General features: G+C 38.4%; 1 non-coding gene across 1 annotated transcript; it reads left to right on the forward strand.

Moving 5' to 3' along the window:
* The first annotated feature begins 9,228 nt into the window (after positions 1-9,228).
* On the forward strand, positions 9,229-9,335 carry LOC129406201 (U6 spliceosomal RNA). Its single transcript, XR_008630864.1, has one exon. It is a non-coding gene; the product is annotated as a U6 spliceosomal RNA (small nuclear RNA).
* The last annotated feature ends 538 nt before the right edge of the window (positions 9,336-9,873 follow it).

The raw sequence follows: 9,873 nt of genomic DNA on the forward strand, positions 1-9,873 counted from the left end.
TCCTCAACGGGGAAAAACTAAGGGCCTTTCCTCTGAGATCAGGCACAAGACAAGGATGCCCACTCTCACCACTCCTCTTCAATATAGTACTGGAAGTACTTGCGATAGCTATTAGACAAGAAAAAGAGATTAAGGGCATCCAGATAGGAAGGGAAGAAATCAAACTCTCACTATTTGCAGACGACATGATACTATATCTAGAGAAGCCTAAAACCTCTACTAAGAAACTCTTAGAAACAATAGACTTATACAGTAAAGTTGCAGGCTACAAAATCAATACCCAAAAATCCATGGCCTTCATATATGCAAACAATGAGGCAGAGGAAAGGGACATGAAAAAAGCAATCCCATTCACAATCGTGCCCCAGAAAATCAGGTACCTCGGAATCAGCTTAACCAAGGAAGTAAAAGACCTTTACAAAGAAAACTACATAACGCTACTCCATGAAATCAAAGAGGACATGAGGAAATGGAAACATATACCCTGCTCGTGGATAGGGAGAATCAATGTTGTCAAAATGGCAATACTCCCTAAAGCATTATACAGATTCAATGCGATCCCTATAAGTATACCCATGACATTCTTCAAAGAAATGGATCAAGCAATCCTAAAATTCATATGGAATAACAAACGTCCAAGGATAGCTAAAACAATTCTTGGGAAAAAGATGATGGGAGGCATCACCATCCCCAACCTCAAACTTTACTACAAAGCAGTAACAATTAAAACAGCATGGTACTGGAACAAAGGCAGAGCCGTAGACCAATGGAACAGGGTGGAATATCCCTACACACAACCCCAAATGTATGACCATCTAATCTTTGATAAGGGAGCAAGAGATGTGAAGTGGAGCAAGGAAAGCCTCTTTAACAAATGGTGCTGGCACAACTGGACAACCACATGCAAAAAAATGGGTTTAGACCTTGACCTGACACCATGCACAAAAGTCAGATCAAAATGGATTAAAGACCTCAACATTAGACCACAAACCATAAGGTACATTGAAGACAAGGTCGGCGATACCCTCCACGATATTGAAGATAAAGGTATCTTCAAAGGTGACACGGAACTAAGCAATCTAGTAAAAACAGAGATCAACAAATGGGACTACATTAAACTAAAAAGCTTCTGCACCGCAAGAGATACAGTGACCAGAATCCAAAGACTATCCACAGAATGGCAAAGGATATTTACACAATACCCATCAGATAAGGGGTTGATATCAATGGTATATAAAGCACTGGTTGAACTCTACAAGAAGAAAACATCCAACCCCATCAAAAAATGGGGCGAAGAAATGAACAGAAACTTTACCAAGGAAGAAATACGAATGGCCAAAAGGCACATGAAAAAGTGCTCTGCATCACTAATCATCAGAGAGATGCAGATCAAAACAACTTTGAGATACCACCTCACACCACAGAGACTAGCACACATCCAAAAGAACAAAAGCAACCGCTGTTGGAGAGGATGTGGGGAGAAAGGGACCCTTCTTCACTGCTGGTGGGAATGCCGACTGGTTCAGCCCTTCTGGAAAACAATTTGGACGACTCTCAAAAAATTAGATATTGAATTCCCATTTGACCCAGCAATACCACTGCTGGGAATATATCCCAGAGAGGCAAAAAAGTATAATCGAAACAACATCTGCACATGTATGTTCATCGCAGCACTGTTTACAATAGCCAGAATCTGGAAAAAACCCGAATGCCCCAGAACGGATGACTGGTTGAGGAAACTTTGGTACATCTATACAATGGAATACTATGCAGCTGTTAGAAAAAAGGAGGTCAAGAATTTTGTAGTCAAGTGGATGGGCATGAAAAGTTTCATGCTGAGTGAAATGAGTCAGAAAGAGAGAGACAGACATAGAAAGATTGCACTCATCTATGGTATATAGAATAACAGAGTGGGAGACTAACACCCAAGAATTGTAGAAATAAGTACCAGGAGGTTGACTCCATGGCTTCGAGGCTGGCCTCACGTTCCGGGGAAAGGTCAACTCAGAGAAGCGATCACCAACTACATTGTAGTCGAAGGCCATGTGGGGGAAGGGAGTTGCGGGCTGAATGAGGGCTAGAGACTGAGCACAGCGGCCACTCAACACCTTTATTGCAAACCACAACAGCTAATTAGAGAGAGAAAACAGAAGGGAATGCCTTGCCACAGTGGCAGGGTGGGGTGGGGGGGAGATGGGATTGGGGAGGGTGGGAGGGACACTGGGTTTACGGGTGGTGGAGAATGGGCACTGGTGAAGGGATGGGTTCCCAAACTTTGTATGAGGGAAGTATAAGCACAAAAGTGTATAAATCTGTAACTGTACCCTCACGGTGATTCTCTAATTAAAAATAAATAAATTTAAAAAAAAATAGATATTGATATAATGTTTTATTTGTTGACTGGGTGCTGGGCTGGAGGTTCCTTCAGTGGTCGCAGGTAAAACCTGAGACCTAATTCGTAGGTGAGAAGGCAAACGTAGAACTGTAGCATGTGGTGATATGTGCACTCCCAAATTAAAATGCTTTGAAAAAAATTGTATTCCAAGTGGATAGGACCATGTTTCTGGTAGATAGTCCACTATTTCTCCTGAGTAAGTTTATGACTTCCATCAGTAGTGTTCGATTTTATGAATAAATTTCCATTCTGGCTGGTGACTATCAGTGTCTCTCCATGTTGACAGTCAACGTAGTAGGTGTTACTGAAGGCAAAAATTGCTGGGAAGAAACCTTTGGTAGTTAAGAACTTCTCAGGATATATATAACTTTTCTGACATGAATTATTCTATATAGAATGGCTTAAAGTGTGTCGCATACACCACAGAAATATAGGATATTAAAATAAATAATACTTCATCTGAGACTACTTCAAGGATTTTAAGAAATCACATGTTCTGGGGACAGAGTGATAATACAGTGGGGAGAGCATTTGGGTTCAATCACCAGCAACACATATGGCCTGAGCATTGCCAGAAGTAATTCCTGAGTTCAGATCCAGGAGTAACCCTTAAACGTTAATAGGTGTGACATAAAAGGAAAGAAAGAAAGAAAGAAAGAAAGAAAGAAAGAAAGAAAGAAAGAAAGAAAGAAAGAAAGAAAGAAAGAAAGAAAGAAAGAAAGAAAGAAAGAAAGAAAGAAGAGAGAGAGAGAGAGAGAGAGAGAGAGAAGGAAGGAAGGAAGGAAGGAAGGAAGGAAGGAAGGAAGGAAGGAAGGAAGGAAGGAAGGAAGGAAGGAAGGGAGGGAGGGAGGAAAGGAGGAAGGGAGGGAAAGGAAAGGAGGAAAGAGGGAAAGGAAAGGGGGGAAGGGGACAAAAAAGTGACTTATTAAGTTTTTTTGCCTTTTATGGTCAAGGAAGGAAGGAAGGAAGGAAGGAAGGAAGGAAGGAAGGAAGGAAGGAAGGAAGGAAGGAAGGAAGGAAGGAAGGAAGGAAGGAAGGGAGGGAGGGAGGGAGGGAGGGAGGGAGGGAGGGAGAGAGGGAGGAAGGAAGGAAGGGAGGGAGGGAGGGAGGGAGGAAGGGAGGAAGGAATATTTCTTTTGGCATATATTTATTCCTAGCAGTTTGGGTTTTCAAATGAGGTCTCCTGTCTCTAACTCTAGAAGCATCCCAAGAAATTCTTCTAATAGCCAAAATACAAAATTGTAACTGGTCACATTTATCAAACATTGGAAGTACACTGTATATATCAACTTATATACTAAGTTTAAATTTTATAATTGTGTGAGTAATATACTGTTGTTTGAAGCTTGCAGACTTTGACCAAGTTCACAATAAAAGAAAAGATTTATTTTACAAGTAAATCTCTGAGAATAGTCACCTTTACCCCTATAACCTGGACAGCTCAATGTATTACCCCACGAATAAAATATATTCTGAACACAAGTATAAAATTTTGTTTCATAAAGCCTATATTTTATTACCCATACTTATATACATATAGATTTCACTCCTCCTTTACTCCCTGTCACAGAAATTTTTGTTTCAATAATATTATGACACATGGTCATAATATTATTACAAGAGTATACATGGTCCATCAATAAGAGAAACACTGACAGTGGAGTGTCTAAGTTAAAGGACATTTTTTTCATTTGATAAGTAGGTACATTGCTGTACAAAAATATTTTCTCCCATGAATAATGAGAACATATTAATAAGAACATTTATATTTTTTATAATGCTGCTTATCATTAATCTTATAAAATTATATTAAAGTTATAGGATATAGTATGATTACTTGATGTTTCATATTATATTCCACTGAGTTGGCACAAATTAATGATTACTTGAAGATCTGAAGCTGCCATGTGCGTAACGGACCCTCTGCTCCTAAAGACTATGATCTGAGAGATCTTCTAACCCATTTTGGCACCCAGAGCGGCTTCTTACAGAAATGCAACTAGACTGTGAACTGAGCTAAAATATCAGAAATCCAAAATGTGCAGCCGCTGTTGTGGCCATGCGAGTTCATAGAGTCTTCATTCTCAGCAACGGAAAAAAAATTATTAAATGATGCCTTTTCAGCAGGCCTGATCGTTGGGGGGAAATTTCAAACAATAATAGTGAGTTCTCTATTGAAATATTGAATGTACTCAAAGTATAGAGAGAATAAAGTGAAGATCATTAGCTACTCAGGTGGGGTAGGTGGGAGGGAGGTATATTGGGGTTCTTGGTGGTGGAACATGTGCACTGGTGAAGGGATGGGGGTTTAATCATTGTATGACTGGGACTTAAACCTGAAAGATTTGTATTTTTTTCAATAAAAAAAAATTAATGATCACTTTTTTTCATCCTAATACTTTTTTATATCACACCCATTTTTCCATATTCATTTTTCATATTGAGTTAAGAGAACACTTTGTGCATCAATAAAATTAGTTTTTTAGGTATATTTTCCACTTTCTCATTAATTTTTCTGGCATGAAATAACCTTCCAGACAGTATGAATACAGTCCTTTCTTAAAGGACATATAAGAAATTTAACATAAATCATCACAACATGGGTAAAATGTAACAACATTTTTTATCACTCTCTTCTTTAATTTTCAAATACTTTAATTACATAACTTTAAAAAATTACAGGACAATGGCCTATTGTCTTTCTTTAGAAATTGTAAACAAATTAACAGAAAATACTATATTAAACAGAGCGATCTTCATTTCTTTCCCTCCTCTCTTCTTGTTTCTTTAGGCTTCCAATTTGTGAGTTGAAAACTCTTTTGAGACTAGAGAACTACAATAAAATTCTTCTCTGGACCAGGCTGATGTTAATGGGTAACATTTGGGGCAAAGGTCTTCTCCGTTTCCACATCTGCAGCTTTGTATGGGCCTCACCTCAGAGAAGCCTGAAAGTGTGAAGCCAGCCAGAGCATAATGTGTATTAGCAAGACAAAGAGTGCACAAGGGGAAAAGTGGGGGATGCGCTTTAATTTACTGAAGATTTATTAGACCTCATGAAATGTGCCTGAACCACCCATTTTCTAACTCATCTGCCCATGTCTAAATAGGATGGCTTTGTTAGCAGGCGATGGTCATTTAGAATCATCGAGCAACAAATCTCACTAGTTAAAAGGGCTTATGGACAGGAGCAGAACATTAGAGCTAGTTCATGCTCTGAACAGAGAACCCCAAATCTGGAAATATGGAAATGTGGGAATGCTTCAGCCTCTACAAGGGCCTTTCCCTTGACTTCTGTTTTGTGGTCTAAATTCTTTGGCTTGGCTTGTTTACTTGAGCATATGAATAAGGCTTTAGATGAGGCAAGGCAAAGGTGCTTTTGCAAAATAGCTCCGAGTTTACTATGGATATTTTCAAATAAACATGTTGATGTCCTACATTTCAGAAAAAGTCAGTCCAAAACCTTTTGGCTCAATGAATTTTTTGACTCAGTGGAGCATACCCAATAATTTTAAAGCTCAGCTCAAAAGTACCAGTTCTTTCTGGGTTTATACAAATGCCAAAATAGCTTCTTCCAATTTGAATGAAAAGTAAAAAATGGTATTTTGTTTTCCATTTTGCTTTAGGTTAGTAGCTCACTAATATGGCATTAGAAAATTCTCTTATTTGTAAGTGTAGTTTTTACAGTGATTCAATTAAAAACAGAAAATTCTCTAGTAATTATTTATAGAAACTTCCCTTTGGGTTTCCTTACATTGCCAGTTTTACAAGTTTCTATCTGCCTACCAATGTACGAAGTGGATACATGCTAAAACTTTGTGAAAAAAATTAAGGTTTAGAGAAAAAATAGGAAGACTTATCGGATTTTTCCCAGTGGAAAATAAATTCATTCCACTCAACTTAACATTGGAATTTAAATAATGTAAAGAAAAGGTTTTTCCTACCATTATCGATACTCATCATGCTTATTTTAAAATATATACATGTATATGTATGTATATGTTATACATAACTTTTGTCATGTTTTAATTTATAACTTAAAAACATCCTGAAATTAACAAGAAGAAAGATTAATTATTCTGATTGTCTTTAAAGTCTTTAGGAAGACCAATAGAAGGACAAGGGAAACCACAGTGGGATTATCCATAATCTCTTGAAATAACCATTGAGGCAATACTAAAGTAATGCATGCATAGCTGATAGTATCATTCCAAAGGAGCTGCATTCTTGGCTTTTGATAAAGAATTTGAATAAAGCATTAAAACAGAGAAATAATCTTCTTTAAGCCATACCTGATGATTCTGGTGAATATCAACAGCCAAAAAATGAGTAACTAAAACACCGTTTAAGCTATTTGTTTTCCCATCAATGGAATAATCATCTATTTGACTGTGGGTTATAGATGCACATCACTCTTAATCTATCATTGCTGAAATCTTCTTCTACACAATGGGATAGTACTCAATTAATGCAAATTAAACCACAGTTGTCTTGTCTGTAATTGTCTAAACTAGCAAAGAGTCTTTCTTTGGTGAAAAGAGCCATCCAAAACTCTGTGCTCTGTCTACCCCTAAGGGCCCAGTACATGTTCAGAGCTTTATCTCTTTCTTGTGGCTTTTATCCACATAACATTAAAGGGACTCTTTCCTTTATGCAGGCAAATAAAAAGTAGATTTAGAGAACAAAGATGAAAAGAACACATTCCAGAGAAGGCGTACTTCAGAATCCAGCAGCCTGGGTTTCAGACACTGGCCAAGTTAAAAGTTGCAGTGGGTTCCTTTACATCAGAAATTCAGATGAAAAAAATGAAATCAAGCATGTGCCCGTAAGGACTTGCAGTACATTAGAATGCAGTTGTGCCATTGGCAGCTCTTGAAAAGGGATTTCCAGCCTTTTAGCCTTGGTTAATGTGGAAGAAGAGCTGTGTGTTTGCCACTTGCCCTCTCCATCTGCTCCCATTTAAACAATATTTTTCTGAAGGTTAAAAGCAAGTAATAGGGTCTCAACTGCACCACTACCTGTGAAAAACAGTCTCCCACCAGTGCAACAGTTCTCAGCAGGGATGTTCCCTGAGAAACTTCAGGGGCTCCTTCTGTTTTCCCAAGTAGATAATCATCAAACAAATCACAATTAAAATTCACTTAGCTCTCCAAATAAGAAACATCAGAAGAGAGAAGTTGAGTTCTTTCCAGAACAAGCCTTACTTCAGAAGAGCCGGGACTTAGAAGAGACATAATGGATCTGTTTCCAGGGTTATTCCACGGCACACTTTGTATCTATTAAGGCACAATCATTGTCAGCCATCAGATCCTCAATGGCCTGGGAATTGCACTTAATTCAGGCCACTTCAGTACCCTAGCCCTTACTTTCATCTTCAGTACAATACCACTTAAACTTTCTTCCTTGTCACTGTTTCTACTCCCATATATTCCATTAACTGCAGATCCAGATCCTGTCTCTTCAATAACCCCCAATATCAATATACCAGAATGGAAGGTGTGACCTTTCACCCCAACATGTACCATTGTCTATTCCTCACCATTTGCCCTTTCCTACTGGCCCTGACATGCAGCTCATTCTGGAATCAATTGTTCTGATCATTTGTCTACATTCCATGTGGCCTCTGGCCACCAGTGAGACTTAACTAACCTCTGAGGGACAAGATACACTTGGACTTCTGCTGCCACATTTCCTTTCTCCAAAGTATTGATGTAAATACAGTCACCTACTCAGAAGTTTAGTGAGCCAAGGGTATGACTTGGACCTAATGGAGATGAACCAGAATTTTAAATTCTTACTCTGTCATTGAGCAGTTTCTAGGCTTCCCCGTCTCCCCCCGCAACACACACACAAATATAAGGTTTGTTCCAATACAAAGAAATAGTTAAGGGGATCATTGGCACATGGATTGCCTGAGGATCCATTTTGATGCCTGGCACTGCATTTATCCACTAGGAATCTCTTATTTGTTTTGCCCTTAGAGGCACTCAGCACAGCTAGCCCTAGACATACAGTGCTGTATCACTGGACCTAGTATTGAACCACTTGACCTGGTTGATAGAATATTATTGGTTTCTTGGTTCTTGAGATCTTCTTGGGTTTTTTCTTACTAAACATTACTTGAGAACACCCCCAAACCTAACATACACACAAATAATTAAAGAAAAAAAACTAAAAAAGAAATAATACAAAATATATGTCACATTTTAGAATCAGTCTCCATATGGTTACAAGTACTTTTACCTCATATAACTCATGTTCTTGTGAAATTTCCTCCTACACTGAACTGAGATAGTGCTGTTTGACACAAAGGAATATGAAGGAGGTGGTGGTATGTAAGTCTTTACAGTAGATCATTGTCATTTTATCTCTTTCTTCTACAATTACCACCATGTAAAGAAGATATTTAAGGTACTGTAATGAAAGTACAGCAGATGGGGTATTTGCCTTGTATGTGGCCAAAGAGGTTCAATCTCCAGTATCCATTATGGTCCACTGAGCACAGCCAGGAATGATTCCTGAGCGTATAACTGGGAATAATCTCTGAGAATCACAGGTATGCCCCTCTCCAAAATCAAACAAACAAACTAAAAGAAAACATTCAAAAAGTCACTGTCACTGTCATTCCATTGTTCATCGATGTGTTCAAGTGGGCACCAGTAACATCTCTCATTGTGAGACTTTTTGTTACTGTCTTTGGCATATCCAATACGCCAAGGGTAGCTTTCCAGGCTCTGCCATGTGGGCTAGATACTCTCTGTAGTTTGCCGGGCTCTCCGAGAGGGACGGAGGAATCGAACACGGGTTGGCCATGTGAAAGACGAACACCCTACCATGTGCTCGCTTCGGCAGCACATATACTAAAATTGGAATGATAAAGAGAAGATTAGCATGGTCTCTGCACAAGGATGACATGCAAATTCAAAAAGTACTGTGGAAAAATCAAAACGGATAAGAAAAAGTAACTTTCCTTCCCAGTAATTTTCTTTCCCAGATTGCCCATCATGACAGGAAGTTATCTTGGAAAGTGATCTACCAGTACCAACTTAGCATTCAGATAACAGAAGTACCAGCTGAAATTAAATTACAATCTCCAGAGTTCTCTGAAAGTAAAAAACCACTCCCAAATTCTATTACTAAACTCATAATCTATAGAAATTATATGATAATAACCAATATTTTAAGCTACTTGGTTTTGGTGTCATACATACTATCACATAAAATTAAGCAGTGGTTCATTTCTTTGAAGAATTTCATGGGTATCCGTATAGGGATCATATTGAATCTGTATAATGCTTTGGGGGTTATTGCAATTTTGACAATGTTGATTCTCCTTATCCATGAGCAGGGGATATGTTTCCATTTCCTCATGTTCTCTCAATCCTGAAATTCATATGGGACAACAAATGCCCACAGATAGCTAAAGCAATTCTTGGAAAAAGATGATGGGAGGCATCACCTTCCCCAACCTCTGAAACTTT

This window comes from Sorex araneus, chromosome 6 (assembly GCF_027595985.1).
Source record: "Sorex araneus isolate mSorAra2 chromosome 6, mSorAra2.pri, whole genome shotgun sequence".
NCBI classification, from domain to species: domain Eukaryota; kingdom Metazoa; phylum Chordata; class Mammalia; order Eulipotyphla; family Soricidae; genus Sorex; species Sorex araneus.